Genomic DNA, 8046 nt, shown 5'->3' with positions numbered 1-8046 from the left:
GTTAGCGAGCTGGCTATGGCTATCCAACACTGGAACTCTTCCAAGTCAAGGTAAGCTTTTGGTTTTATAAATGTGTTGCCACCGGGGCCTGCCGGTGTAACTGCTAAACTGCTTGCTGACTGTACACTGTACTGCATTGTAGCAGGTTTAATAAAGCATTACTTCTAGTAGCTATGTTGACTAGGACGTTAGCTAATATGGCGACAACGATGTAGGCTGTTTGTAGCAGTTAGTGGTTATGATATGAAGGTTTTGCTTGGAAAGCTTTTTTGCCATGTCACGGACAGCTGATGTGTTATGCACTGAAGTCCACAAGCGAAGGGAAAATGTTAGAGGAAGAGCACATAAATGAGAGAAGGAATTATACAACGAGCAAAATGATCATTCTGTTTGTATGTGGCTGCAATGAAAGTGAACTCTGTTTGCATGTGATCAGTGGTGTATTCATTCCGCCAATTCCGTTGGAAATGTTTCTTAAACGGAAGCAAATGGAACAGGAATAAACATACCTGAATTGTCCAATTGAAACTCTAGTTTGCAACTGATGTACTAATGATTACACCCTAGATCAGCTAGATGCAGATAGGAGTGTGCAAGGCGGTATTGAATGTGTTACTGTCTGTCATCTTGATTACTCTAATTTTTCCTCGACCTGTGCACCTACATTGTAAACTTTCATTCATAGGCTAGTAGCCAACTCATGATGGGTACTGATATGGAGATACGAAATGTTACAAGGTTACAGTACTCTTCAGAGATCGCCATACAAAAAATAATCCAACAGCAATATCCAGGAATGTCACAGGTTCAAGGTCAATGGGTAATTCAATTATTAAATGCTTAATATATGATCTAACAACAAGTGTATCTTGAATGTAAGAAAAGAAATGTAGTGTTTTATGTCACACAATTTTTGCCAAATCTGTGAAGACTCCAAGCATGTGAAACGGTTTAAACATAGGTATTGATTCAACTCATGAATTATGTTGAATGTATCTATTTCCACCCTATATATCTTAATGTATTCACATTAAAAAAGTTGACTAAATTACTTATTTGCTGATAAGATTTTATTGTCATTTGAGCAGATGGTCGGGAAATATCGACTCCCAAAGCAGGACTTTTTCCGCTTCCTACAAGTAAGACATATTCTGAAGAGCACCACCTTAATTGGTAATCCTGATGTGTCTATCATTTAAATAATGCTTTTTTTCCCACAAAGGAAAATATCTGTAAGTCTTTACAGAGGGTGAAACAAGTGTGGGAGAAAGAATTGTCTGTTACTATTGACGAAGAGATGTGGGAGGACATTTGGAGATACGCAAAAACAATATCTATATGTAATCGTACTAGAGCAATCCAATTAAGAATAATACACAGATTGCATATATCCCCAAATCGCAGGCATGCTTTCAGCCCCACTTCCTCCTCTCCTCAGTGTCTTAAATGCAAAACGGATACAGGCACCCTAACACATTGTTTATGGTCATGTACCAAAATAGAAAGATACTGGTCTGGTGTTCTGCAAGAAATTGAAAAGATCCTAGGGGTTGATCTAGAATTGGACCAAGTTTCTTTACTGTTGGGTCTCCCTAGTAGGCATGTTACTTCTGTGGGTAAGAGGAGGCTTTACAACATCCTTACCTTCGCAGCGAGGAAAAACATCATTTTACAGTGGATTAGTGATAAGGTTCCTTCTATTAAAGATTGGCATAAGATACTATTTGAATGGGTGCCTCTGGAATATCTGACATGTACATTGCATTCTAAAAGAGACCAGTTCTACAAAGTATGGGAACCTTATCTAAATTACCTAGAACCTGAGGTATCAGCTATTATGCTGCAAGGATTCTCTTAGAATGGCGGGGATCTATGTATTTCAGAACTACACTGTACGTTCCATGTGTGGAACCTAACTTCTTGGTTTAAACTGAGCTTTTTTGTTTAATTTCTGTTTGTAATTTTATTTAAAATGTATGTATTGAGAGACGCAATGATGGGGTGAGAGAAGCACCAAGCGGGAAGAGGAAAATGGTGTATGTATGTATGTATGTATGTATGTATGTATGTATGTATGTATGTATGTATGTATGTATGTATGTATGTATGTATGTATGTATGTATGTATGTATGTATGTATGTATACGTAGGTATGTGTAAGTGAGTGCTGTTTTTTGTTGTTGCTTTGTCTCTGTTGTTGTATCTCTTAATATGGGTGAAAATTGTGAAATTCCAATAGAAAATACTGTTACACATAAAAAAGGTTATTCTTGCAAAGCATGTAAGCATTTTAAACAAGTTATTATATTAATCTTATATTAATCTTACTATTCACAATAATCCTATTATTGTGTGCATGTAACCGTTCATAAGTAACCGGTTCTGTATCCATTACACTCAACAAAAGCCTACAGTAAAATCAATGTTTTTTTGTGGCACAATGAATTTCACAGGTTTTGATCCATTTTGTGTTCAGTTGTGTAAAATTCAGATGAGTATTTATTTATACAGTAAATGTAGTAGAACACTTTCACTGAAATAACAGCTCAACAGAGAGAACACACCAGAATATAATTTAATGTCTATTTTATACTATGTATGTACCACTAGCGTCATGCGGTAATGATAGGTTGTTCCTCACTATAATCCTGAGTTGTGTTCTGAGACTGAACAAACAGGTTGTGATTCTCAGTGATTCACTATGAGTGGTTACCCTGTCAGTATTCCCCTCGTGCTATGTTTCACCAGACCTTGAATCACTGCCAGAGAAACAAGTACTGAAACATTGGTAATCTGCATAGAGTGCACAAAGGGTTTGTTTAAACCTACGATTATAACATCTGTGGTTATTGCAGTAATTTACACCACAGGTTTTGGAATCGAAGTGCATCTTCAAAAAAAATACATCAAATGTTACTTACCTTAGGCAACTAAATCCTCCTGAACTTTTGACCCAAGGTGAATCGAACTGAACCAAACCTTACAACAAACAAAGTGCAAAAGCAGGATGTTCATGTAACCTTTACAGGCTTTTCCAGAGCATTTGACACTAGACCATGGCTAGCTCCTACTCAGTCTAGCAGAGCATGAGGTGTCCCAGACACAATGGTTTACTATCAAGAGCATGAGGTGTCCCGCTCACAATGGTTTACTATCAAGAGCATGAGGTGTCCCGCTCACAATGGTTTACTATCAAGAGCATGAAGTGTCCCACTCACAATGGTTTACTATCAAGAGCATGAGGTGTCCCGCTCACAATGGTTTACTATCAAGAGCATGAGGTGTCCCGCTCACAATGGTTTACTATCAAGAGCATGAGGTGTCCCGCTCACAATGGTTTACTATCAAGAGCATAAGGTGTCCCACTCACAATGGCTTACTATCAAGAGCGACCTAGAAAACCGCAAGTGAAGGGTGAGGAGGAAAACATGCCTTTCTAACCCACAGCCAGTCCCAGCTGGAGTTCCCGAGGGTGGAGGGCTCTCTCCCCTACTGTTTGTGCTATGCACGAACACCCTAGACTCCAGCCTCCTAAGGCATCATCCACCCTGTTATGTACGCTGATGACCTTACATTCACTGAGTTGTGCCATGGCAAGCTACCTGGCCAAACACAAGCAGCAGTCAATGCAGTGACAATACCTACTTAAATTTGTTTGAGTGCCTTCTTGTATTTCATTTTTCTATATTTTTTTATATTTTTATCAAATGTTTATTCATTGAGCTTTTTATGTTTGTATTACTCTTTTATTCGCTTACTTACTTTTCGTATTGTTGTTGCATTGTCGAGAGGTGAAACTGCAAGTAAGCATTTCATTGCACTGTTTACCCAATGTATGTCATGTGTATATGACGAATAAAACAAACTTGAACTTGTGTGGAAAAACCAACTGCCTGTAAATTAAAGAAAAGAAAACCAAGGATATTGTCATCTGCTTCAGGTCTACTGACAAGGCCTTTCCAGCATCGGCTGCTGTAAAAGCCTGGGTATAATGTTGTCAGCTGGCTTGACCTGGGATGAACACATCAGGTACATTCTAAAAGAGGTTCAACCCATAATCTACTACTTACAGTTGAAGTCAGAAGTTTACATCCACCTTATCCAAATACGTTTAAACTTAGTTTTTCACAATTCCTGACATTTAATCTTTGTAAAAATTCCCTGTCTTAGGTCAGTTTGGATCACCACTTTATTTTAAGAATGTGAAATGTCAGAATAATAGTAGAGAGTGATTTGTTTCAGCTTTTATTTCTTTCATCACATTCCCAGTGGGTCAGAAGTTTACATACATTCAATTAGTATTTGGTAGCAATGGCTTTAAATTGTTTAACTTGGGTCAAACGTTTTGGGTAACCTTCCACAAGTGTCCCACAATAAGTTGGGTGAATTTTGGCCCATTCCTCCTGACAGAGCTGGTGTAACTGAGTCAGGTTTGTAGGCCTCCTTGCTTGCACACGCCTTTTCAGTTCTGCCCACAAACTTCATTCAAGAAGTTAAATCTTGGTTGCAAATGGGTCTTTCAAATGGACAATGACCCCAAGCATACTTCCAAAGTTATTGCAAAATGGCTTAAGGACAACAAAGTCAAGGTATTGGAGTGGCCAACACAAAGCCCTGACCTCAATCCTATAGAAAATGTGTGGGCAGAACTGAAAAAGATCCCAGAAATGTTCCATATGCACAAAAAGCTTATTTCTCTCAAATTTTGTGCACACATTTGTTTACATGCCTGTTAGTGATTATTTTTCCTTTGCCAAAATAATCCATCCACCTGACAGGTGTAGCATATCAAGAAGCTGATTAAACAGCATGATTATTACACAGGTGGACCTTGTGCTGTGGACAATAAAAGGCCACTCTTAAAATGTGCAGTTTTGTCACACAACACAACAAGTTTTGAGGGAGAATTCAACTGGCATGCTGACTGTAGGAATGTCCCCCAGAGCTGTTGCCAGAAAATGTAATGTTAATTTTTCTACCAAAAACCGCCTCCAACATTGTTTTAGAAAATGTAGCAGTACGTCCAACCAGCCTCACAACCGCAGACCACACGTATGTGTGGGCGAGCAATCTGCTGATGTCAACGTTGTGCACAAAGTACCCCATGTGGTGGTGGGGTTATGCTATGGGAAAGCATAAGCTACAGACAACAAACACAATTGCATTTTATCTATGGCAAATTGAATGCTCAGAGATACCCTGACGAGATTCATGTCTCAGCATGATAATGCACATCCCCATGTCGCAAGGCTCTGTACACAATTCCTGGAAGATGAAAATGTTCCAGTTCTTTCATGGTATGCATACTCACCAGACATGTCACCCACTGAGCATGTTTGGGATGTTCTGGATTGACGTGTACGACAGCGTGTTTCAGTTCCCGACAATATGCAGCAACTTCCTAAAGCCATTGAAGAGGAGTTGGACAACATTCCACAGGCCACAATCAACAGCCAACTCTATGCAAAGGAGATGTGTCGTGCTGCATGAGGTCACACCAGATACCGACTGGATCTCTACCTTTTTTAAAGGTATCTGTCATGTGAAATCTATAGACTAGGGCCTTTTCCTTATTTGAACTGTAACTCTGTAAAATCTTATAAATTGTTGCATGTTGAGTTTATATTTTTGTTCAGTATATATTGTATGACATTGTATTTTATGTAGGTTTCTGCATATTTTTTTACTTTATTTAACTAGGCAAGTCAGTTAAGAACAAATTCTTATTTACAATGACGGCCTAGGAACAGGGGGTTAACTGCCTTGTTCAGAGGCAGAACAACAGATTTTACCTTGTCAGCTCAGGGATTCAATCTAGCAACCGTTTGGTTACTGGCCCACTAGGCCACTAACCTGCTACTACCATGTTTACCAAGATCTTCAAATAAACCTAAACCTAAACCATGGAGATGTGGAATGGGCTGTATTCAACACACTGTGTGACAGATACTGTATTAAATGAAAAATCACCAAACAAAAACTGTAAAGTGAGCAGGGACAGACACCTCAGGCTCAGGGACAGACACCTCAGATAACAGGGACAGACACCTCAGGCTGTGAGTGTCAGTGACTCAGGTTGAAGAATCCCCATGTCCCAGGAGATGAGGAAGAGAAACCATGGGCTTCTGGTAATACTGAACTAGAACAAATACTTACATGCACCCTGCTCTTTTATTGCCTTGCCCTTTTCTCTGATAGCAGCTGTTTCCAGGAAAGGGGCTTTGGCACGACTCTGAGCCCTTCAGAGTGTGACCAAGGAGGACAACCACATCTGGAGGGTCATGGAAACTGTGTGTCACGTTGTGAGAGATGACAAATAAATACTGTCTGGTCTGGTCTGCATATCGAGGTTGCTGAGCTGCTGGTCTGTTGAGTATTTTGGAATTATGTTTAAAAGACACAGGTCACTGAGGGCATAATTGTGCAAGTCCCAAAACAGCAGAGGTGGGTTGAATTAAAAAATAAAAGCTTTTTGGTCCCATTTTAATTAGATAGTCCCCTACAGATTGTCAATAGATGCATACTATAAACAAACTATTCAACAAAAATGAAACAGCTTGCCCTAGGGTTAGGATTAGGGTTAGAGTTAAGGTTCGAGTTATGATAATGATAAATATTTTTAGTTTAATGGTTTTAGTTGAAAGGTTTTATTTAGGCAACTGCAGAAACCAGAATGCATTTTCAGTCCTTATTTAGTCGTAGTGGCGCAGCGGTCTAAGACACTCTGGACCCAATCTATTACAGACCTATATCCATCCTGCCCTGCCTATCTAAGGTTTTCGAAGGCCAAGTTAACAAACAGATCACCGACCATCTCGAATCCCACCGTACCTTCTCCGCTGTGCAATCCGGTTTCCGAGCCGGTCACGGGTGCACTTCAGCCACTTTCAAGGTACTAAACGATATCATAACCGCCATCGATAAAAGACAGTACTGTGCAGCCGTCTTCATCGACCTGGCCAAGGCTTTCGACTCTGTCAATCACCATATTCTTTTATTTATTTTTTATTTATTTTTTTACCCCTTTTTCTCCCCAATTTTCGTGGTATCCAATTGTTGTAGTAGCTACTATCTTGTCTCATCGCTACAACTCCCGTACGGGCTCGGGAGAGACGAAGGTTGAAAGTCATGCGTCCTCCGATACACAACCCAACCAGCCGCACTGCTTCTTAACACAGCGCACATCCAACCCGGAAGCCAGCCGCACCAATGTGCCGGAGGAAACACCGTGTACCTGGCAACCTTGGTTAGCGCGCACTGCGCCCGACCCGCCACAGGAGTCGCTGGTGCGCGATGAGAAAAGGACATCCCTACCGACCAAGCCCTCCCTAACCCGGACGACACTAGGCCAATTGTGCGTCGCCCCACGGACCTCCCAGTCGCGGCCGGTTACGACAGAGCCTGGGCGCGAACCCAGAGTCTCTGATGGCACAGCTGGCGCTGCAGTACAGCGCCCTTAACCACTGCGCCACCAGGGAGGCCGAATCACAATATTCTTATCGGCAGACTCAGTAGCCTCGGTTTTTATAATGACTGCCTTGCCTGGTTCACCAACTACTTTGCAGACAGAGTTCAGTGTGTCAAATCGGAGGGCATGTTGTCCGGTCCTCTGGCAGTTTCTATGGGGGTGCCACAGGGTTCAATTCTCGGGCCGACTCTTTTCTCTGTATACATAAATGATGTTGCTCTTGCTGCGTGCGATTCCCTGATCCACCTCTACGCAGACGACACCATTCTGTATACTTCTGGCCCTTCCTTGGACAATGTGCTATCCAACCTCCAAACGAGCTTCAATGCCATACAACACTCCTTCCGTGGCCTCCAACTGCTCTTAAACGCTAGTAAATCCAAATGCATGCTTTTCAACCCTTTGCTGCCTGCACCGACACGCCCGATGAGCATCACCACCCTGGATGGTTCCGACCTAGAATATGTGGTCATCTATAAGTACCTAGGTGTCTGTCTAGACTGTAAACTCTCCTTCCAGACTCAAACCAAACATCTCCAATCTAAAATCAAATCTAGAGTCGGCTTTCGTTTTCGCAA

The sequence above is a fragment of the Oncorhynchus masou genome, chromosome 24 (genome assembly GCF_036934945.1).
Source record: "Oncorhynchus masou masou isolate Uvic2021 chromosome 24, UVic_Omas_1.1, whole genome shotgun sequence".
In the NCBI taxonomy this organism is placed as follows: domain Eukaryota; kingdom Metazoa; phylum Chordata; class Actinopteri; order Salmoniformes; family Salmonidae; genus Oncorhynchus; species Oncorhynchus masou.
The sequence above is the reverse complement of the archived record's forward strand: the minus strand, read 5'-3'. Positions refer to the sequence as shown.